Source organism: Anomaloglossus baeobatrachus, chromosome 3 (genome assembly GCF_048569485.1).
Source record: "Anomaloglossus baeobatrachus isolate aAnoBae1 chromosome 3, aAnoBae1.hap1, whole genome shotgun sequence".
NCBI lineage: Eukaryota > Metazoa > Chordata > Amphibia > Anura > Aromobatidae > Anomaloglossus > Anomaloglossus baeobatrachus.
In genome coordinates, this window is record NC_134355.1 from 77,727,505 (window position 1) to 77,752,216 (window position 24,712).

Genomic DNA, 24,712 nt, shown 5'->3' on the forward strand with positions numbered 1-24,712 from the left:
CGTCATAGATCGTGTCCCGTTAAGCCCCGCCCCCTGCCGCGGGCAGGCGGCGTGGATCGGCACACATATCAGCTGTTTTCAACAGCTGACATGTGTGCCTGCTAGCCGCGGGTGGAATCGCTTCCACCCGCGGCCATTAACCCCTTAAATCTTGCTGCCAAAGTCTGGCAGCAAGATTTAAATGCGCGCGGCCATGTTTGTTACTTACCGCCGCCCCCACCGGAAGTCACGTGTGTTATCACGTGACTATCGGTGGTTGCCATCGTAGCACAGGGTCATGTGATGACGCCTGCTGCTATGATCTTTCACTTTCATTTTCCCTCGGCCGAGAGCAGAGGGAAAACCAAAGTGAGTGAATCTGCTGATTACAGCGGTATTGCTGTGATCAGCAGATAGCGATCAGCGATCGGATTGCTGATTGCTATAGCCCCCTAGGGGGACTAGTAAAATAAAAAAAAAAAGTAAAAAAAAAAGTTTTAAAAAATAAAAAAAAAACAAAAAACCTAAAAGTTCAAATCACCCCCCTTTCCCCCCATTGAAAATTAAAGAGTTAAAAAATAAATAAATATACACATATTTGGTATCGCCGCGTTCAGAAATGCCCGATCTATCAAAATATAAAATCAATTATTCTGATTGGAATTTTTTTGCCACTACGCCGTTTACCAAACGCCAAAAATACGTTTTTGGGTCGCCGCAAGTTTTGCGCAAAATGCAATAACAGGCGATCAAAACGTAGCATCTGCGCAAAAATGGTACCATTATAAACGTCAGCTCGAGACGCAAAAAATAAGCCATCACTGAGCCATTGATCCCAAAAAATAAGAACTCTACGTGTTTCGGAAAATGGCGCAAAACGTGCGCCACTTTTATTGGACAAACTTGTGAATTTTTTTTAACCCCTTAGATACAAGTAAACCTATACATGTTTGGTGTCTACAAACTCGCACCGACCTGAGGCATCACACCCAGACATCAGTTTTACCATATAGTGAACACCGTGAATAAAATATCCCAAAAACTATTGTACGATCCCACTTTTTTTGCAATTTTTCCGCACTTGGAATTTTTTTGCCATTTTCCAGTACACTATATGGTAAAACTTATGATTTCATTTAAAAGTACAACTCGTCCCGCAAAAAACAAGCCCTCATATGGCAAGATTGACGGAATAATAAAAAAGTTACGGCTCTTGGAAGAAAAGGAGCAAAAAACAAAAACGCAAAAACGGAAAGTGCCCGGGGGCTGAAGGGGTTAATAAAGGACACGGTGGGGGCTTGGAGAGCACTGAGAAAACTGTATAGGCTCCCTTATTGTCTTTCAAAATTTACCCCGTTGTGGGAGGATCCAAATTTTACTCAAGGGTCTCAAAACAAATTATTTCAAGGATGGAAGCAGAGGGGGATACGGAGGTTGGGTGACTTACTGAAAACAGAGGAGGGGAGAATTCTGAGCTGGGCGGAGGTATCGGAAAAATTTAACATGGAAAATCACCATTACCTACAATATTTACAAATAACAACACATTACACATCAGTGGTAAAAGAGGTCGGGAAGGCTGAGAAGAAGGGGAGTTTTGATGTATTGATTGGTCAGGGAGCGGGACATGAATCCCTTTCGATCATATACCAACGATTGAGAGATCAAGTACAGGGCCCCTGGAAAGAGCAAATATTTAAAACCTGGGAGACGGCTCTAGGCGATCCGGACATCTATGATAAAATTCTAAGGGGGTTGGAATCTGTTAAGAAAGTAATGATAAATGAACAATGGAGGGAGATGCAATTTAAGCTAGTACACAACGCAACATACGCCTTTAATATACCACATAGCAGCTCGCCAGTGCATTTCTTGGACCATTGCCCTAAATGTGGACTCCATAAAGCAAAACTGTTTCACTGCATATGGGAATGCCCACAGGTGAGGGGGGTATGGGAGGAAACGGTGGCGTACATATTGAGGATTTGGAAAGTAGTTATACCCGTCACCCCTCAGGCCTGTTTGTTTCACTGTATAGAAGCCCCTACGGAAACTGACAGAGCAAGTGCTCACATTCCAGGTGTAATACACACAGTATTGCTTGTAGTCAAGAAATGCCTACTTAGGAACTGACTGATAAGACAGACACCGAGAAATACAGAAATAGTTGATACCCTAAAAACAATAATGATGTACGACAAACTGGATTCGGAGAAACATAAGGAGAGGTCCACTAAAAGATTCTTCAAAAAGTGGAGAACATTTATTGAGCAAAGCGTCACACAGACGGAAATCACCCAGTTAATTAAAGCATTTGAACACACGTCTTGGTATTGTGTGGAAGACATTGCAGGGACACTAGGGACACTGAAGACAGGGAGCATCCAAAGGACCAACTGAAGGGAACAAATAGGTTAGGTTGTTAAGTTAAAGTAAATTATTGTTAGATAATTCTATGGAGATGAAATTGTTGTGACAATGAAAAAGAAAATGATGTAACAGAAGCATTGTACGATCCGGAGACATTTTATGGAATGTAACAACGTTCTCTTGTTGATGATATGTGCTTGCTGACATCAAATAAAATATGTTTAAAAAAAAAAAACTGATCCGTTGTAGCAGTTTGTACTAGAATCCAGCTGTGGCCGCGGGTAACCTGAGTGACGTAACCGCTGACAGCGTGACTCACTTCAGTTCCTCCATGGATCTCACAGCAAGCGGTGGTGCTCTACGGCTGCTCCTGTCAGCTTCAGATGTAGTGTGGCGCCCCAGCAGTCTGGTTGCTACAGCAGTGTTGCCCTCCTCAAAAGGGTAATGCTGAGCCTGTAGGTAATTGGGGAAATCCATTGGCCAGTAAGTACCATCATTCAACACAGTTTCTCTCCCAGTCCAGCAGAGGGAGCTCTAAACTTGGAGTTCCAGGGAGCCTTCCTTAAGCCCTGGCCTGGGGGAGGAGTAAGTTAGTCTGAGAGGAGAGTTCAGAGAGACAAGGACTCGAGTAGTGTGGTGTGTGAGCTGGGAGCTGAACCAGATTGATCGGCCCAGGAAAACACATCCACAGAGAAGCAAAACAGGAGTAGAACATTGGGAGTGGAGCGCAGCTAGCTCACTCCAACGTCATAGCTAAAGAAATTGAATATCGGAGTTCAGGGTCACTCGAGTACTCGAGTACCGGTGGTCGCATCCGGAGGACAAGAGGACTGCAGGTCTCTGTCCACCCCGCACCCGGAGGTGCAGCTGCAGAGCCAGGGCTGGGAGCCCAGACAGAAAGAACGGCACCCTTAACAGTCCACGCAGCCCGCCATACGGGAGAGGTAACAAAATTACCTCAGAGAGCAGCAGAAGGGGTCTCAGTATAATGAAACAGTGGGACCCCGTAGGGAGCAGGCCTCATTACTCACCTGGCCATTGTGAGACACCCGACTGCTTCCAGGCCACTGGATCGCCATTACCACCTGTAACAGGCTCCCTGGACTTCACTGGTTGGACAAGTAAAGGAGAAGGTAAAAGGAAATTACTGTCTGTGTCTGTTCCTTTCCACTGCCCTGTCGGCCCTGCACCTCGCCCACAAACACCATAGATTTTACCAAGCACCAAAGAGGTACCCGCTCTACCTGTGGAGAGCAAGCAACATCTCAGCTGCTATAACATCAGCCCCGGAGGTCCCTTCCAGCAGCTGCGGCTCCATAGCTGCAAATTACCACAGGTGGCATCACGAATCTTATATAAACTTTAACACTACCATCACCCCAATATCGTCACATTAACTGACCCCACCAGGGCCACGGAATCGGGCCCCGCCACCGCTGACTACCCCGGACTAGTCCGGCCCGACACCTCGTGTGGATTACGCCGGACCTCGAGGGGTATTTGGGGATTATTAAAGTGATGAAAGAGGGTGTTTTTTTGTCTTTTACTTCAAATATAGGATTTTTCTGTGTTTGTGTTTATTTACTTTAACTACAGATTAATCATGGGGGGTGTCTCATAGATGCCTGCCATGATTAACCTAGGACTTAGTGGCAGCTATGGGCTGCCATTAACTCCTTATTACCCCGATTGCCACAACAACAGGGCAATTCAGGATGAGCCGAGTAGAGTCCCGGGACTGTCGCATCTAATTGATTAGGAAATTCCGGCCGGCTGCTGGCTGATTTTTTTAGGCTGGGGGGCTTCCCATAACGTGGGGCACCGCATCCTGAGAATACCAGCTCTCAGCTGTGTGGCTTTACCTTGGCTGGTATCAAAATTGGGGGGCCCGCACGGCACTATTTTAAAATTTACTTATTGTACTGCACGATATAGACCCACCTATCAGCGGCTGTGAGATTGGTTACACTGAGACAGCTGTCACTCAGCGTGGGGGCGCATCTGAGTGCAACCAATCATAGGCGTCGGTGGGCAGGGGAAGCAGTGAATACAAGATGGAATAATGAGCGGACGGTATTTTTAAAAGCAGGAGAAGCCGCCGGAGCAGTGTGACAGCCGTGCAGGTGATCGGTGAGTATGAGAGAGGGGGTGAGAGGGAGAGACCGACCGACAGACCGACAGAGAGAGAGAGAGAGAGAGACCGACACTGACAGAGAGAGAGAGAGATTTTCTAACCAGAATTTACACATCTGAGCATGCTCTGTTACTAAAACACGGAACAGTTGCAGGAATCCATCATTTGACGGATTGGACGGATTCGGACACCCATAGGCTTCCGTTATAACCAACGACGGATGCCAACGGAATCTTGCGCACTGTTTTTTCCACGCTACAAAAAACATTACATTCTGCGTTGCTTCCGCCCGGCGGTCAGTCATTCCATGACTGATCAGTCGCATAGCAGATGAAACGCAGGGCCATCAGACGCAATCCATCCTTAATACAAGTCTATGGGGAAAAAACGGAATCCTGCAAAATATTTTGCAGGATACCGTATTTCCTCAAGGCAATGGATTGCGACTGATGCAAAACAACGGAAGTGTGAAAGCAGCCTTATAAGACTTAAAATATCAGCTAAAAACCTCATTCTGCCAAAAGTACAGGACATCTGTAAGGTCTTGTGAAGTCCATGCCACAATGGGTTACAGCTGTTTTTCGAAAAGAGGGGTACTTGCATAGTATTAGATCTGCTGGTTTTTATATTATAGCTAACGTATAAATATCACTGTCATTCCAAACTGAACCTCAACACTACGACTATGACTTTTAACATAAACTATGGATGCAAATGTCAACATCACTACTGCTACCATTCCCAGGGACACTGCTGTACCCGCACCGCTCTACTCTACTACAAAAGGTTAAAAAGTTAGAAACTTTTAAGAGCATCCAGAGAAACAGAAGGATTTCCCCAGATAGAGTTGAAAGGTTAGAATATGTAACATAAAATATTGAAGACTCCTTTTTTTATTACTCAAGCACTAGGACTGTTTAAAGCGACTAAAACTTGCCTAAGGGACAAACAACTTTTTGCAGCGCAGGGAAACAAGTGTTGCAATTAGATCAAGAAGTTAAGTGAAAGGAGACAACAAGTTCAAACTTGTAGAGAATAAAAGAAGAGTCTGTTCAGGTTTTATAAGCCATTTAATACATGTTTTACCCAAAGAACAAATGTTTCCTTTCAAAGAAAGTAATTCACTCTTTTTTTCCATAGTTAACTTCCAGCTGTTTGGAAACTGATCTGCATCACGCTGTTTCTCTATATGTCTATTTATTACATTTCTCCAGTCATATCAGCATGAAATTATGGGGCCCATTTTTCACTGGAATTTTAACTGCAGTGTAACATAAGCTCTAAATGAGCCCAAACTGGATGTGTGACACCTTTCAAAAAGTTGAATCATTAAATTAAATTTCTATGACGGTATTTTTCCAGGCAGACAGTAATATAAAAGTAAAGATGCTATAACATCTGAGTGAGACAGAAGAGATATATGCTCACACTATAAAATTGGGGGAAGCAGGACTGTGTGCTCAGAGCCTTTAGGTGGCTTTACACGCTACGACATTGCTAAAGCGATCTCGTTGGGGTCACGGAATTGGTGACGCACATCCGGCCGCGTTAGCGATGTCGTTGTGTGTGACACCTATGAGCGATTTTGAATCGTCGCAAAAACGTTCAAAATCGCTCATCGGTGATATCACCCCCTCTTCCCAATTATCGTTGCTGCTGCTTGGACGATGTAGTTCGTCGTTCCTGTGGCAGCACACATCGCTACGTGTGACACCGCAGGAACGAGGAACCTCACCTTACCTGCGGCCGCCGCCAATGAGGAAGGAGGGAGGTGGGAGGGATGTACGTCTCGCTCATCTCCGCCCCTGCGCTTTGATTTGGCGGCCGCATAGTGATGTCGCTGGGACGCCGAACGAACCGCCCCCTTAGAAAGGAGGCGGTTCGCCGGTCACAGCGACGTCACTAGGCATGTAAGTAGTGTAACGGATCAGTGCGATTTTGTGCGCCACGGGCAAAGATTTGCCTGTGTCGCACAAACGATGGGGCGGGTACGCACGCTAGCGATCACGCTAGCGATATCGCAGCGTGTAAAGCCACCCTTAGAGAAGTACATTTGGCTTTATAATCTGTTGCCTGTAATACCTTCATACTGCTTATTTTTATCAAACCAGTAAACTTTTGAAAACAAATACATCAGATAAAATACCAAAACATTTTTTATTTGTCTTATTTCTTCATATATAGACAGTGGTGTTAACTAGAGTTCGATGGGCCCAGTACAAAATTTGGACTTGCCCCCCCTCTCCCCACCACTCTCGGGGTATAGGTATCTTTGCCTCAGCACCCAGCTTTCTCACAGTCCGATATTCCAATATAATATCCAATATAATGGATCTCATAGTCCTCCATATAATATAATGCAGCCCCCATAATCCTCTATATAGTTTTATGCAGTCCCCATATTCCTCCATATGGTATTATGCAGCCCACATATTTCTCAAATATAGTATTATGCAGCCCACACATTCTTCCATATAGTATTATGCAGGCTCTATTTTTCTCCATATAGTATTATGCAGACTACATAGTCCTTCATATAGTAATATGCAGCCCCCATATTTCACCATATAGTATTATGCAGCCCACATATTCTTCCATATAGTATTATGCAGGTCCTTTATTCCTCCATATAGTATTATGCAGACTACATAGTCCTCCATATAGTATTATGCTGCCCCCATATTCCACTATATAGTATTATGTAGCCCCCATATAGTAGTATGCAGCCCTTATATTCCTCCATATAGTAGTATGCAGCCCCATATTCTACCAAATAGTATTATGCAGCCCCCATATAGTATTATGCAACTCCCATATAGTAGTATGCAGCCCTTATATTCCTCCATATAGTTATAAGGTCGGCGTTCTGGTTCCATACTTACACCGGCGTCTTGGTGCATCCTAGCACCAATATCCCTGCACTCTCCTTCCCCCTATCCAGCTGGGATACTGTTGCTGTTTCCTTTCGGTTGCTTTCACGGTTCCCTGCCCTGCTGTACTGCCGCTCTGCTGTCCCGTATGGCCATCCACATGTGTTCGTTCCCTTGGTCCAAGGCCCTGAGCTTGTCCTGCTAGGTTCCTGGTTAAAGCCTAGGGTGTTCGCGCACTCACCTTCCCCGCTTATATTGGGGCAGTGTGCACACCTTGAATTGGTGTCCCCCAGCCTATGGCTGAGAGGCATCTGGTATAAATGTTCCTCTTCCCTTATGGGCAGAGCTGAGCAACTGCCTTAGTTTCCATATCCTAGCCTTGTGTTGGTCCTGACATGTTGCTCTGGTCTCTACTGTATCAAGTACCAGTCCTGTCTCTATTTAGTTCTGGCCTGCGTATGTCTGCCCTGGAGCTGTCCTGTCCATGTGTTCCCCTGGTACCAGTTTGTGTCCTGTTCCTGAATTCCTGCTGTTTTCTGTACCTGAAACCCTGCTGTGTCCTGTTTCTGTGAATAAAGTCCTGCTTGTGTTTTAAACCTGAAGTCCGGAGTTCCTGCTGTGCGTGCACCACTCTGTTGTGGTCCAATCCCGCTGTGCCTGCACCACCCTGTTGCGGTCCAATCCTGCTATGCCTGCACCACCGTGTTGCGGTCCAATCCACTGTGCCTGCACTACCCTGTTGCGGTCCAAGTCCGCTATGCCTGCACCACCCTGTGGCAGTCCAAGCCCGCTGTGCCTGCACCACCCTGTGGTGGTTCCAGCCCGCTGTGCCTGCATCACCCTGTGGTGGTTCCAGCCCGCTGTGCCTGCATCACCCTGTGGTGGTCCCAGTCCGCTGTGCCTGCACCACCCTGTTGCGGTCAAAGCCCGCTGTGCCTGCACCACTTTGTTGCGGTCAAAGCCCGCTGTGCCTACACCACCCTGCTGCAGCCCCAGCTTGATATGTCTGTACCACCCTGCTGTGGTCCAGGCCTGAGTTGTACTTCAATTAGAACCTTTCAATAGGTCAGAAAGATGGGTCGTTTGTGTACAGCGTAGAAAGGGTACTGGGAAAATAAAGAGGCAAGGATATCTGGGCATGAAGCTGTGCAGAGATGAGTTGTAGCCAGAAGAAGTCATCATAGAGATCTGGATCAGATGGAGAGAAAAAGAAGAGTGAATAACTCCAATCAGAGAAGACATCACTTGTCAGTCACGGATGTTAATGCTAATGTTTTCATTATGCTGTATTCACACTAATCAAACCTACAGAGCGTCTGTACAGTCCCAGTATGTGACTGCTGTATGATCACCGTATGGAGATAATATTTGTTATATCGGTCTTTGTCATAAGTTTATGTGACCTTGGGAAGGAGATATTTCCTTCTGTTATAGTGGCATTATTTGGTTAAATAAATTATTTAGAAGTATGTACAATATACAGTGCATTATTATTATTTGCATCTCGCCTGATGCATCTATTGATAAGGGCCAAGAAGACTTCTGAGACTTTGTGGTCAGGTCTAAGGTCTAATTTTATTTTTTTTTTTCAGGGCTGAATTAAATAAAATTAAAGTTCTTTATGAAGAGTAAAAAAACAATGGTTTAATGTAAAATAAAAAGTGTCTCTTCTGCAATCTATTAATTTAGGCTGGTTTCTAATAATTTAGGTATCTGGGGTCTGAAAGAGAAATGATAGAAATGACTATTATAAATTGTTAACATAGTGCACAGCTGTTAGTAACCTGTAAAGGTAACCACATACTTGGTGGCCTCGATGTACTTTCTTATGTGACTTGGCAATAAAGTATGCCCTCTCCTTAGTTTCATCAGTTTGAGCTGGTAAATGTTCATGCTTTGGGGGGCATTTAAAACTTTGCTATAGGGCACAACCTGATCTGGCTATACCTTTGGGGGCATGCAAACAACAGGTATTTCGAAGACGCCCCTATTTGAGTAGACAGGAGTTGTGTTCTCAGAAAATGATTCCTAAACTGTAGTGCTTCGAGGTGACGATACCTCAGTAAAGCTAAACTCATACACAGTTCAGTCCATATATATTTGGACACTAAAGGCCGCTTTACACGCTGCGACATTGCTCAAGCGATCTCGTTGGGGTCCGGTCGCTTTAGCGATGCCGTTGCGTGTGACACCTAGGAGCGATTTTGCATCGTCGCAAAAACGTGCAAAATCGCTCATCGGTGACATGGGGGTCCATTCTATAATATCGTTGCGGCTGCAGTAACGATGTAGTTCGTCGTTCCTGCGGCAGCACACATTGCTCCGTGTGAAACCGCAGGAACGAGGAAGCTCAACTTACCTGCATCCCGCCCGCAATGCGGAAGGAAGGAGGTGGGCGGGATGTTCGTCCCGCTCATATCCGCCCCTCCGCTTCTATTGGGCGGCGGTTCAGTGACGCTGCTGTGACGTCGCTGCGACGCTGAACGAACCGCCCCCTTAGAAAGAGGCGGTTCGCCGGTCACAGCGACGTCGCTAGGCAGGTAAGTAGTGTGACGGGTCCGCGCGATGTTGTTTGCCACGGGCAGAGATTTGCCCATGTCGCACAACCGATGGGGGCGGGTACCCACGCTAGCGATATCGGTCACGATATCGCCGCGTGTAAAGCGGCCTTTACACAAATTTTGTTTTTTTTTACTTGTTTATGAAACATATTCAAGTCCTGATTTTTAGCTTTCATTTGAGGGTAACCACATTCAAATTTGATGAAGTGTTTAGAAGTTTCAGTTCCTTTACATGGGCCACCCTGGTTTTAAAGGGTCCAAAAGTCATTGGACAATTGACTCTCGGGCTGTTTCATGGGCCGGTGTGGGTAATTCGTTTGTTATTTCATTTTCAATTAAGCACATAAAAGGTCTACAGATGATTTGAGGTTTGGTGCTTGCATTTTGAAGTTTTGGCTGAGAAGTAAACATGTGGTCAAAGGAGCTCTCCATGCAGGTGATTCAAGCCATCCTTCATCTGCGAAAACAGGAAAAAAATCTAAGAAATTGCTAAAATATTAGAAGTGGCTAAATCTATAGTTTGGTACATCCTGAGAAAGAAAGAAGACACTGGTGACCTCAACAACACAAGAAGACCTGGACACCCACAGAAGATAAGAGTGGTGGATGATCCCAGAATAATTACCATGGTGAAGAGAAACCCCTTCACAACATCCAACCAAGGGAACAATACTCTCCAGGATGTAGGGGTATCAATATCTAAGTCTACCATAAAAAGAAGATTGCATGAAAGAAACTACAGAGGGTTCTCTGCACGGTGCAAGCCCCTCCAAAGCCTGAAGAATAAGAAAGATAGACTGGACTTTGCTAGAAAAAAAAAATCTTAAAAACCAGCACAGCTCTGGAAGACTATTCTTTGGACAAAAGAAAACAAGATCAACCTGTACCAGAATAATGGAAAGAAAAAAGTATGGCGAAGGCATGGTACAGGTCATGATCCACAGCATACCACAGCATCTGTAATACACAGCAGAGGCAGTTTGATGGCCGGACATACATAGCTGGGTCTGGGTCTCTATTGTTTATTGATGATGTGACAGGAGAGAAGCAGCCGGATGAATTCTGGGGTTTTCAGAGACACTGTGCTCAAATCCAGCCAAATGAAGCCAAACTGATTGGTCGTCGTTTCATAATACAGATGGACAATGACCCAAAGCATAAAGCTAAAGAAACCCAGGAGTTTATTAAAGCAAAGAAGTGGAATATTCTTGAATGGCCGAGCCATAGAGCCGTGTTTCACTTGTTAAAGACTAGACTTCAAAGGGAAAGGCCACAAACAGACAGCAACTGAAAACCGATGCAGTAAACACCGGAAGAGCATTAAAAAGGAAGAAAGCCAGCATCTGGTGATGGCCATGAGCTCAAGACTTCAGGCAATCATTGCCAACAAAGGGTTTTCAACTAAGAATTAAAAATTAATATTTTATTTACAAATATTTAATTTGTCCAATTACTTTTGAGGCCCTAAAATGAAGGGATTGAGTTTAAAAAATGCTTTAGTTCCTCACATTTTTATGCAATCATTTTGTTCAACGAATTGAATTAAAGTCTATGGATAACAGATCCATTAAAATAGCCATCTGTTACTTCCATATGAAACTGAACGAGTAAGCAAATAACTGATCCTATTCAAATGAAAGAAAAATGGATGGCTATTTAATGGATCTGTTTGCCATAGACTTTAATGTAAAAAAATATGGATCCAGCTGAAATATTTAAACAAAAAAACATAAAAGTTGTGTCTGTACAATGTTTTTGCCAACGGATTGCTGCTGGACCCATTTTAACAGATGGACTTTTGATCATAGCCTTAGCCTTTGTCACAATGTGACAGTAGGATAGCGAGGGACAAGGGGCTCCAATACTTTCCCTCATGCTAGGGGGCCCTAGGATAACTGTAACTTCTGGATACCCCTAATGGTGGAGATGCCCATGTCCCGTGCCTTACTATTCTCCTGATCAGAACTAAGCTGTTCCTCTCCCTCAGGGAAGGAAGGGGCAGGAGTGTGATGGCAACACAGATAAAAACAGAGGGAAAAAACAAAACTCAGACACACTACAAACACACAGGAACAAACAGTAAGAAACTAAGGAGAAAAGTAAGAGAGGTAAGGCATTAACAAAAGGTCAACAAGGGTTAACACAATATAAAGAATATAAAGGGAAGGAAAAAGGAAAAAATCCATCTCACCCACCGTCTCAATAGAAGCAAGGGAAATCCATTAGACCAAACGTGAAAATTCAATAGATATGAAAAAAGGTTCCAGCTTCTTAAAAAATCTAGCTTGAAAGAACGCATGATAGCATTCAAAACGCATTGCTTTTACCTTGGATTTTAAAAATATGCTGGTATAAAATTTAGATTTTATTTATTTATTTTTTTTTTTTTTTCAAGAAGCTGGAACCTTTTTTCATATCCAACCATGGTTAACACCACAACCGCTCACAGCAATGAAGTACTACAATCACCGGTAAGTCTGGATCACAACACCTCACGAGACCAGAATAGAGAAGCTATAGCTGTTGACCGCCTCTCCCACAGCAAGGAGACTTAAGTGGGCTTTACACGCTACGATATTGCTAGCAATATCGAGCATGTAAGTACCCGCCCCTGTCGTACGTGCAAAATCATGTGATCGCTGCCGCAGCGAACATTATCGCTACGGCAGCGTCCCACGCACTTACCTGGTCTCCGGCGTCACTGTGACTGTCGAACAATCCCTCCGTCAAGGGGGAGGGACATTCGGCATCACAGCGACGTCACCGCGACGTCACTAAGCGGCCGGCCAAAGCGGAGGGGCGGAGCTGAGCGTGATGTAAACATCCCGCCCACCTCTTCCTTCCGAATTGTGGCCGGCGGCAGGTAAGGAGACGTTCCTCGCTCCTGTGGTGTCAAACACAGCGATGTGTGCTGCCGCAGGAGCGACGAATCACCACGAAAAACAACCCTTACCGATTTATGAGTTTGGGATGACTTCTCCATGGTGAACGATTTTCACCATTTTTGAGGTCGCTTAAGGTCGCTGGTACGTGTCACACGCTGCGATATCGTTAATGGCGCCAGATGTGCGTCACTAACAACGTGACCCCGACAATAAAACATTAACGATATCGTAGCGTGTAAAGCCCCCTTAACAAGCAGTCCGGCAGGTATTAACTCTTGTTAGCCTGCCTACAAGTCTGTGGGTCGATGCCTGTGCTGATCACAGATTTCAGAGACGTTAGCAGGCAAAGTGCCGGAATATGTATTCTCCACAGATCCTGATGCCGCCATGATAGCCGGCGATGTTTGTAAAAACTTCCTTGTGGCAGCCTTATAGAGGCATTGTCAGCTAGCACTGCAATTTGGGGATTATTTTCTGAGCGCACGAGCACCTGCTTCTCAAATAAGGGCGTCATTAAAATACCTGTTGTTTATATGCCCCCAAAGGTATAACTAAAAAGGGTTGTGTCCCATAACAAAGCCCCCCTGAGCATGAACAGTTACCAGCTCAAGGAAAGGACATACTTTCCTGCCAAGTCACATAAAAAAGTACACCGAGGCCACCGAGTGTGTGGTTACCTTTACAGGCTTAGGAATAAAATTACTAACAGCTATGCCCTGAAATGCTAACAATATTTACCATACATTATTCCTTCAGTCCCCAGATCTCTAAATTGTCAGACCCTCAGCCAGTCCCCTAAATTATTAACCCTCAAACAAGACTCCTTTATTATTTTGCATGATAATATTTTATTAGATTTGAAAAGAACATTTAATTATCAGATCAGACATCAACAATATTCCACCTTAGACCAGACCCCAATATAATTACAAGTCTGCACACTATTTTCTAATTTGAATGATACCATGGTGAGGTCACAAATAGGATAAGGCATTGCTTATTGTACAGAGCTGCAATCAATACAAAATTGCCATGGAACAACATTTTCTTTTCTTTTAGTTGCTGGGGGTGTTAGGATTGATCTGAACGTTTTTTACAGTTAGGTTCCCGATATAATGAGATCACCTTGTCGAGGATATCGGGCTCACATAGATTGGCCAATACATAAGCTAGAATCTCTTTTTGTCAATATTTGCAAGGCTGTAATGCAATGCCTATGTCTTTTTACTCATTTTTTACATTAGCAATGCAGTTTTCTCCTTTCTCCAATATTCTTATAGCAGTAATGCAAAGCCAATGTATCCTCATATTATTGAGTGCCACTGAATATGCTTTTGTCGCGGGCGGGGAGGAGGGCGCCGGCACCGCGCTCACCCCTCTGCTCGGGTCCGGCTGCTGCTGCTCAGTGGTGGCTCGAGCGGTGGGCCGGATCCCGGGGGTTCTCGAGCGGCACTCCTCGCCCGTGAGTGAAAAGGGGATTTTGTTGGGGAGATTGTCCGTGACGCCACCCACGGTTGTGGTGATTTGTAGCACCACCGCTGCTCAATATGGGGATCCCGGGAGTGGTGATGCGGAGCAGCCAGGTGTTGTGTTGCCCCTCCGTGGGTAGGGGTTGGTGATCCCGGGGCCCGGTGATGGTGTGGAAGGGTGCAGGGCCTGGTGGGCGCAGGGACGCGGGGGCAGCGCTGTGCCTTGCGGCACTGTGGTACTCACTCAGCCTGAGACGTTGACACAGTTTTACGGTAAACCACACGGCTGGAAAGACGGTTCCCACGGACGGCTGCACTTGCTCTCCCAGCAGGTAACGGTGATGTCCCTCTGACCTGCACCTGATGTTTCTAAGTTGGTAGCGATGGGTTCCCACCAGTAACCCGCTCCCCGGCTTGGATATGAGCCGGAGGAGCCCTACTTTGCCCGCAGACGCTGGCCCTGAGGAGCTGGTGCCCTGGCGGTGGCGGTGTTCCTCACTAATGGTTGGACGGTTGTCTTCAATCGGGACTTGGTTGTTGGGGGATCGACGTCCCCTTCACTGACGGATTCGTCAAATTATGGCGACTCCTAGCCTTGCCGGGGTCCGAGAGGCCCCTGCCCTGGTGCTGACTGTCCTTCGTATACTGCTCCAGACCGCCGGGCCACTACTCGACCGCGGTCCTTCCAGTAACCTCCAAGCAGTCCCCCTCCAGACGATCACCGCTGTTGCTGACCTTGCTGACCTGTCCTGCACTTAGCTGGACTCACTTCAGGCCTTTCTACGCTCCCTTTTGTTCCTTTTCTTCTTTGCTCCACTACTACTTCACTTTCACTTAGCTCCTCTACCACTTCCTTCTCCTTCACTTCCCTCCCTGTTCTCAAGCTCTTCCCTGAGCTGACTGCCTGGTTCTTCCCGCCTCCAGGGCTGTGTACTCCTCGGTGGGCGGAGCCAACCGCCTGGCCCACCCCCTGGTGTGAACATCAGCCCCTGGAGGAAGGCAACAAGGATTTGAGTAGCTTTGGTGTTCCTAACTGGGATGTAGGGTGTGGTGGTGTGATGACCTGTGACCCCTGGCTTGCCCAGGGCGTCACACTTTGTGCAGTGAAGGTTTTTGAAGGCAAACATAAAGTAGATATAAAAGAGGCAAATTTTAGGTCCCAATTCGTCAAGGGTGGCAATCTTGATGCTGGTTTTCATAAGGGGGCAGGGTATAGTTCACGTCTCACCACATATCTTTCTTTACTCCCTGCTAGAGTAAGATTTGTGTCCTAGTGAATGCTGCCACTCTTCATGAATTTGACAAATGGCCTGCTGCCCCTTGCCATCCCTAACTACTTTGTTGGAGCTTGGCGAAAATGGTGTGAGATTGCCAAAAGTCTTAACATTCTTGAGCTGCTTCAAGTTCCTCCATAATGTTGCGCCTTTTCAAAGATTTTTACGTGAGAAATGTAGCCCTTAGGCGGGCTTTGCACGCTGCGACATCGGTAACAATGTGTTACCGACACTGCAGCAATAGTCCCCGCCCCCGTCGCAGGTGCGATATCTTGTGATTGCTGCCGTAGCGATCATTATCGCTACGGCAGCTTCACATACACTCACCTGCCCTGCGACGTCGCTCTGGCCAGCAACCCGCCTCCTTACTAAGGGGGCGGGTTGTGCGGCGTCATAGCGACGTCACACAGCAGGCAGCCAATAGAAGCGGAGGGGCGGAGATGAGCGGGACGTAAACATCCCGCCCACCTCCGTCCTTCCGCATAGCCGGCCAGGACGCAGGTAGGAGATGTTCCTCGCTCAAGCGGCTTCACACATAGCGATGTGTGCTACCTGCTGGAACGAGGAACAACATCGTACCGTCGCAGCAGCGGCATTATGGAAATGTCGGACACTACACCGATCATACGATAACGACGCTTTTGCGCTCGTTAATCGTATGTAAAAGGCTTTACACACTTCGATGTCGAGAGCAACGCCGGATGTGCGTCACTTTCAATTTGACCCCACCGACATCGCACCTGCGATATCGTAGTGTGCAAAGCCTGCCTTAGTCTTTACCCTATACTACTATAGAGTTGAGCGAGAACCTAACTATTCGTACTTGCTATACTCATAACGAGTACTGTCTACTACTCGCGTATTTATTCTGAATAGCGTGTCAATGCAAGTCAATGGGGAAAAACTAGCAATGTAACGAGTAACCCAAATGCTATTCTATTCGTGCGAGTAGCCAATAGTACGGCATTTGGGTTACTCGTTACATTTCGAACATTCCCCATTTACTTGCATTGCACAAACTATTCGGAATGAATACATGAGTATTAGACAGTACTCGTTATGAGTATAGCGAGTACGAATAGTTAGATACTCACTCAACTCTATATACTACTTCCTATTTCATCCACTACTTTCGTTCAAAAACCTGTATTATGTTAAGTTCCCATGATGAGTTTTTTATTGTTCAAGCAAAGTGGATGAAATTTATAGAAATTTCATGCTCCCTGTTTTTTTTATTCGGGGAAAACTGTCTTGTGGTGCATGTGTGATTTCCTGGCAAAACCAGGTAGTCACAGAAGTAGTCCACCCTCCTTGATACCACCAAAAACCCACACCCAGGTACAACACACAGCCATTAAAGCCTAGCCACCCCCTCGTGATAATAAGGACACACCAGTGGGCGGGATCAGGCAGATGAGAACGCCCACCTAGGGGTCCTGAGGTGTCAGGGGCGGGAACACAGGAGATGAAGTTTGAGTTTTGAGTAGTCAAGTGCAGACAGAGAAGTGGAGTCAGGAATAGGGGGCCATGGACTACCTGGCTAGGTGGCAGACAGGAAACAGGGCCACTGGTCGATGGAGATCCGGTCGCGGGAGACCTCAAGTGAACCGGAGCAGGGTTGTAGCCCGCCGGTGCCGACAGCGGGAATTCGGTTCGGTGGCCATGCCTGGACCCTAGGATGAGGAAGGTTGCATGCCCCTTGTTAATCAACCAGCAGAGAACGAGGTTTCAGGCCTTGTTCTCCAGAAGCCCAGAGAGCGAAACGGAAGCCCAACGCGGGGGATAGGGTGTCCTTCAGAACCCACAGAAATCCCAAGGGTCAGATTTCGTGGGCCACAGCTCCCAACATACAAAGTACCGGGAGTGGACTTCCCCGTTCCATGCGGAGTCGTCCCAGAGAAGACACAAACACAGACTGCAGGAGGAAGGGAACCCTGTTTACTTCACCCGGGTGTGGGACCCAAATACACCCACCAAAGGCGACCGGTCACTGGCAACTTGGTTTACCACTGGACTTGTGTGCAATTATTGAACTGTGAGTACACCATTGATCCCTGGTCCAAACCGGCACGCCACCTCCAGCAGCCATTACTCCCATGTACCAAAGAGGGCCCCGGGACTACACCTTCCCTATCCGTGGAGGGGATCCCACCTTGCTGCCCCGCTCCATCAGCGGGCAGCGGCAGTGTCACCATCCCTCACCACAACCCACGGCTGGCGTCACCGACACATCAAACCCCTGTAAATACCCCTTTCCGACGGTTGTGAGCCCGTGTCCGGTCACCACTCGAGCCACAGCAGCGAACTCTGATCCGAGCGGCCCCAGAAGCGGCAGCGGCCCCCGCCCGCAACACATGTATGAAATTTTCAACATGTCACTTTCTCGTACTGGTACAATCAGTTTTTTATGCTGATTTTATCCACTGAATTCCATTAAATAGAGGAAAATCCATATGTAGAAAAGTCATATGAACTTTTAGTGTGTCTCTTCCACACATTATTATATCAATAATTTTTTGTGAAAGTGAAATACCAAAAAGTATCAAAAACAAAGAAGCTTAATTTAACCCCTTCATGACCGGGCGATTTTCCACTTTTCATTTTTGTTTTTTGCTCCCCTTCTACCGAAGGCCGTAAATTTTTTATTTTTTGTCAATCTTGCCACATGAGGACTTGTTTTCTGCAGGATGAGTTATATGTTTAAATGAAACTATGAGTTTTACCAAATAGTGTACTGAAAAATCCCAAGTGGGGAAAAATTGCAAAAAAAAGTGCGATTACACAATTGTTTTTGGGGTATTTTATTTCCCATGTTCACCATATGGTAAAAATGATGTGTTTGTGTGATGTCTCAGGTTTGTTCGAGTTCGTAAATACCAAACATGTTTAGATTTACTTGTATCTAAGGGGTGAAAAAAAATCAGAAATTTGGCCAAAAAAAGTGTTTTTTGTGCCATTTTCCATGACCCGTAGTGTTCTTACTTTTTGGGATATGGGGCTCAGTGACAGCCTATTTGTAAATAATTTTGGCATTTGGTAAACGGCATAGCGGCAAAAAAATTCCAATCAGGTTGATTGATTTTATATTTTGATAAATCGGGCATTTCTGCATTTCTGAATGCAGTGATAACAAATATGTGTCTATTTTTAATGTTTTTAATTGTTTTATTTTCAATGGAGTTAATGGGGGGTGATTTGAACTTTAGGGTTTTTTATTTTTTTAAATTTTACAAAACTTTTTTTTTACTTTTTTTTATTTTACTAGTCCCCCTAATGAACTATAAGGATCAGCAGTCTGATCGCTTATTCATTTCTGTTGATCAGAGTTGCACAGCTCTGCTCAACAGAAATGCAGAGTTCATGTTGGCTCTAACAGGAAATAAGTCATGATAGTGACAGGAGTCATCACATGACCCGTCGCTACCATGGCAACCATCGGTGCCTCTGATGGTGGCAGGGTACAGTGCATTCCCTGCCACGGCCATTTAAATGACGCAGTCACATTTTGACAGCGCAATCTAAGGGGTTAACAGGCATGGGTGGATCACATATCCACCCATGCCTGTCTGTTGTTCACATTACCAGACATGTGCAGGGATCACCACAACAGCTGGTCATTACACCGATATGACTTAGGACGTACCGGTATCATGAAGGGGATAAAGCTGAAAGTCTGAACTGTTTTGTTCAAAATCCATTCTGATAATGAACAGAATAAAAATGTGAAAAATGTTGTCAAATATATATGGACCTACCTGTATGCAGTTTTGGATGATTAATTTAAGGCTAAATTCCCATGATGCATATTTAGTGAGTTTTTGATGTTGCAAAATTCTGCACCTAATATGCAAATAAGGTTATTTGTATCTTTTTAATTTTGCTTTTTAGTGTGTTTTTTTACATGCATTCATATTGCATTTTTGATGCTGCGGTTTTTAACTCTTGTTGATTTACCATGCTTTAATATTAAAAAAAACGGATCCAGCTGAAATCAGTTTTTTTAATCTGTTCTGTCTTCACAACGCATTGCTGTTGGATGCATTCTAATGATGATTCCTGGACATGTGAACTCAGCCTAAGGGTATATGCAAATAAAGAATTTTGAGGAATCTTTTGGAGTGGGTCTGCACCAAAAAGAAAGCAGAAAAATAGCTCCAAAAACACTTGAAAGACTCATGCTATTCAATCACTTAAGTATTTTTCTTTTCCTTCAGCCTTTGAAAAACGTCTGATGGGAGAAACGTAAGTGCATATTACTTCCTTGAAGAAGCTCCTGATGAAAAACGCTTCAAACTAGGCACTTTCAAATCAAAATGTTTTAAAAAGAATAGCGCTTCGGGAAAAAAACTCAAAAAAATCTTCAAAATTACTTAAAAAAATAAAAAAAAACCCACTTCAGGAAACCATTAGTTTAGATTAGAAAGTTTGACATTTTGTCTTCTGAAAACTCAGAAAAAAATCTCAGTATGAGCTCTCCATTGGGGTGCATTCACACAGTTGTTTTGCTATGTTTTCACAGCAGAAACTCTTGAACTCTTCAATCACTTAGGGGTACTTTACACGCTGCGACATCGCTAGCGTTTGCTAGCGATGTCGAGCGCGATAGCACCTGCCCCCGTCGCTTGTGCGACATTTGGTGCTCGCTGCCGTAGTGAACATTATCGCTACAGCAGCATCACACGCACATACCTGGTCAGCGACGTTACCGCGGCGTCACTAAGCGGCCGCCCAATAGAAGTGGAGGGGCGGAGACATAACATCCTGCCCACCTCCTTCCTTCCGCATTGCCGGTGGACTCAGGTAAGGAGATGTTCGTCGTTCCCGCGGTGTCACACATAGCGATGTGTGATGCCGCAGGAACGACGAACAACATCGTACCTGTGGCAGCAGCGATATTAAGGAAATGAATGACATGTCAACGATCACAGTTTTGGAACAATTTTGCGATCGTTGATCGTCGCTCATTAGTGTTACACACTGCGATGTCGCTACCGACACGTCGTTAGTGATGTGCGTCACTAACGACGTGACCCCGACGATATATCGGTAGTGATGTCGCAGCGTATAAAGTACCCCTGGGTTACTTACATTTTTCCATTGCTTTTTTGAGAACATATGCACAGCAATGTCAAAACGACTTGCTGTGCATATGTTCAGTCTTTTTGAGCTTCTTTTAACCACTCATGGTTAAGATCACACGTTGAGTTTTTGATGAGTTTTTGACACTGCATATTTCCGCTGCATCATACAGTTCCAATATTAGTAACAATCAGCAGCCAAAACCATTGCATGATGATCATCCAATATAAATATAAACCATGTGTGGTAACCAATTGACATGCAAAGAGTGATGGACCTGGGAAAAATCGCTGCACAAACGTGAGCCATTACTTACAGCAAAGATGGAACTGCAGCTGTACATTACCTAGGCCAAAAACTACTAATCCAGCAGGATACAGCTAAGCCCCCACTAGGTGGAGGCATCACAGGTGCAGGAGGAGCAAATCACACACACACTTTCAAAACATGGAGGGGGCGATTGCTGGATGGTAAAACTGCACACTGATGGCTTGCATAGTGGGTTTGTGACTGTGCACCTGAAAGTGTGAACAGTGCTCTATGAAAGTCATCAGTGTACAGTTTTACCATTTAGTGAGTCTGTCACTAGTATTTTCATTGTAGTTTGAATTTCCTATGTAAACACTTTTCACATTTACAGCACTGTGGAATCAATTGTCGTCTAAAAATAAATTATGATAAAACAATTAGCTGTTCCATTTCCATGCACACACCTTAAGCCTGCTTTACACCTTACGATCCAGCATACGATATCGTATGCGATCGTAACCGCCCCCATCGTATGTGCGGCACGTTCAATTTGTTGAATGTGCCACACAAACGATTAACCCCCGTCACACGCACTTACCCGTCCATACGACCTCGATGTGGGTGGCGAACGTCCACTTCCTGCAGTTGGAGGGACGTTTGGCGTCACAGCGACGTCACGTGGCAGCCGGCCAATAGAAGCGGAGGGGCGGAGATGAGTGGGACGTAAACATCCCGCTCACCTCCTTCCTTCCGGATTGCCGGCGGGACGCAGGACGCCGGTAAGATCTGTTCATCGTTACCGGGGTGTCACACACTGCGATGTGTGCTACCCCGGATACGATGAACAACCTGACGTTCAATTCATGAGGAATGAACGACGTGCGTGCAATGAACGTTTTACCGTTCAATCGCAATCGCACGTACCTGTCACACACTGCAATGTACCTTACGATGCCGGATGTGCGTCACTTACGACGTGACCCCGCCGACACATTGTAAGATATATTGTAGTGTGCAAAGCGGGCTTTAGTCCAGTCACTTGATGCACTATTTGCGTTCTCTTCCTTGTTCCTCTTCTCTGCCATCCAATCAGCCCGTCTTTAGACTCTGGAAAGAACGTGACAGGTCACATACAGTACTTGTCTCAGGAACAACTATATGATATTGTATACTGCACCACCTCCCCCTGAGAATGGAACAGTTAAACTGTGCCCGTTGTTTTAGGTAACTTTTCGGAATAATCTGTCAGGCCTGAAACACACTTCCGCATAAAAAACGTACGTGTCTCACGTTCCATTTTTCGGGTCCGTGTTCCGTTTTTATGGGCGTTTCTCCGGTACGTGTGACATCCTTGTGATGGCGTATGCTTGCCGTGTGTGCATGTGGAATGTCCGTGTATGCGTACGTGTCATGTCCGTGTTGTGTCTGTATATGTTGATCTGTGTGTGTTGTAAAATGTCGTTGCTACATACCCGCAGAGAGCCGACACAGACAGAGACGAGCGATGAGAATGAACTCTGGTGAACCTCACCCGACTTCATTGTCATACCACTGCTCTGTCTGTGTGTGGCATCCTGATTAGCGGTCACCCGTGATGGAATCACCGGTGTCCGCTAATCCCCTGAGTAACTGAATTTAGGGGTGACATTTGCGCTGCCGTCACTCAGGTTACCCGCGGCTAGCTAGAGTCACCCACCCGACACCAGAACTCACCTGTGACTTCTTCGCTGATCGCACAGCTCACTTCAGTCACTTGGGTGACTCTCTGTCACAGGTGGAGGATCCAGCGGTGGTCGCGAGTAACCTGACTGACGTCATCGGTGATCGCGCGGCTCACTTCAGTTGCTGCTTGGAGGTGATAGAGAGCGGTCATTGTGTGTGGCTGCTCCTGTCACCTTCATGTAGCAGAGCTGAGAGCGTCGTGGGACATCCATGGATTACGGCGGACCTGGATGGGTTTTTTGGTTTTATTAAATTGGTGAACGAGGGTGTTTGTTTGTTTTAATTATTCTGAATAAAGGATTTTTTTAATGTGTGTGTTTATTTAATTTTAATAACAGGTTGAACATGGAAGGTATCTTGGGGAGACGGCTGCCATGATTAACCTAGGACTTAGTGGCAGCTATGGGCTGCTGCCATTAACTCCTTATTACCCCAATTGCCACCGCACCAGGGCAATTCGGGAAGAGTCGGGTAGAGTCCCGGAAATGTTGCATCTAATAGATGCGGCTTTTCCGGGCGGCTGCTGGCTGATATTGTTAGGGTGGTGGGCTCCCCATAACGTGGGTCTCCCTATCCTGAGAATACCAGCCTTCAGACGTGTGGCTTTACCATGGCTGGTATCAAAAATGGGGGGGACCGCTTTTTTTTAATTATTTATTTATTTTACTGCACAATACAAACACGCCCACCGGATGCTGTGATTGGTTGCAGTGAGACAGCTGTCACTCAGCGTGCGGGCGTGTCTGAATGCAACCAATCATAGGCACCGATAGGCGGGGGAAGCAGGGAATAGTAGATTGAATAATGAGCGGCCGGCATTTTCAAAATAATTAAAGCTGCGTATCTTTTGCACAGCTATTCATCGCCGCGCTGGTGATCGGGGATCGGTAAGTAATGGACAGGGGGAGATACAGACCGACCGACAAAGGGATATTGACTGACAACCACAGAAAATAAGGTAAATTGACTAACAACTAAATTAAAAATAGATTGACTGACATCGCTAACTAAAAAAACGCACACGGACGGTACGTGTAGCACACGGACATGCTACGTGTGCCGTCCGTGCAGGCACGGACCCATTGACTTTAGCGGGTCCGTGCCTGCGTGATGCCGGCGAAAAATGGACATGTCGAGCGTGTGGGAAAACGCACACAACATACAAACGACACGGACACACGTTCCGTGTGGTTTTACGTCTGTGTGCCTGCTACCATAGGTTAGCATTGGTCTACGTGTCTCCGGCCGCCGGTACATGCAAAAACGTACTAAACACGAACTGGCGGCACGGATGTGTGTCAGAGGCCTCATAGGAATACACATGAGGAATAACAATATTTTTGCACAACCCTGCATTTTTCTTGAGTTTTTTGGGGGGGGTTTGTCTGCAGGATATCTTTCTGGTTTTCAGTTGTCTCTGAGCTGGTGGGTGAAGACTAGCTGCTGAAATGCAGCTAGTGTATTTCCATCAAATACACTACACACAGAAAGATGGATCAGAAAGATTGATTTCGGGTTTGTCTTTGACTGGTGCACAGACACAGAGGCTGCAGTAACATGGAAGAAATTATACAGTAGTCCTAAGCAGTGTAGCTGTGAGTCCAGCTCTAGTGTGAAATAAATATGCTAGAAGCTCCAGCAAAATGTGCTTGTCTGTCTGGTTTCTCACTGTGCTCGCTGCTCCCCACTCCTCCTCCCCACTGCATAGAGTTTAACACCCTGGAAAATGACTCCTCGCTGTGCTTGCCGACAGACTTTCTTTGACTAAGGTAGATTTGAGCATTTTTTTTTCCAGAATGGATGGTGAATATTAGGAGATATGGGTAGGAAAAGAAGTGTTTCATATGTGAAGAAATAAGCATTTTTTTATGTAAAAATATATTACAAATATTCTTCTATCCGCTAGTATATTGAATTTTGCAAAGTTTTGTTGAAACAACAATGAACATTTAAGATACATTGTTGTGGTCAAAAGTAGTGGACAACCCTTTTAAATATATAAATAGCCAAAAAATAAAATTACCATATTTTACGGATTGTAAGACGCACTTTTTTCCCCCCCAAAACAGGGGGTAAAATGGAGTTGCGTCCTACAATGCTGATATGGCTTACCGGGGCGG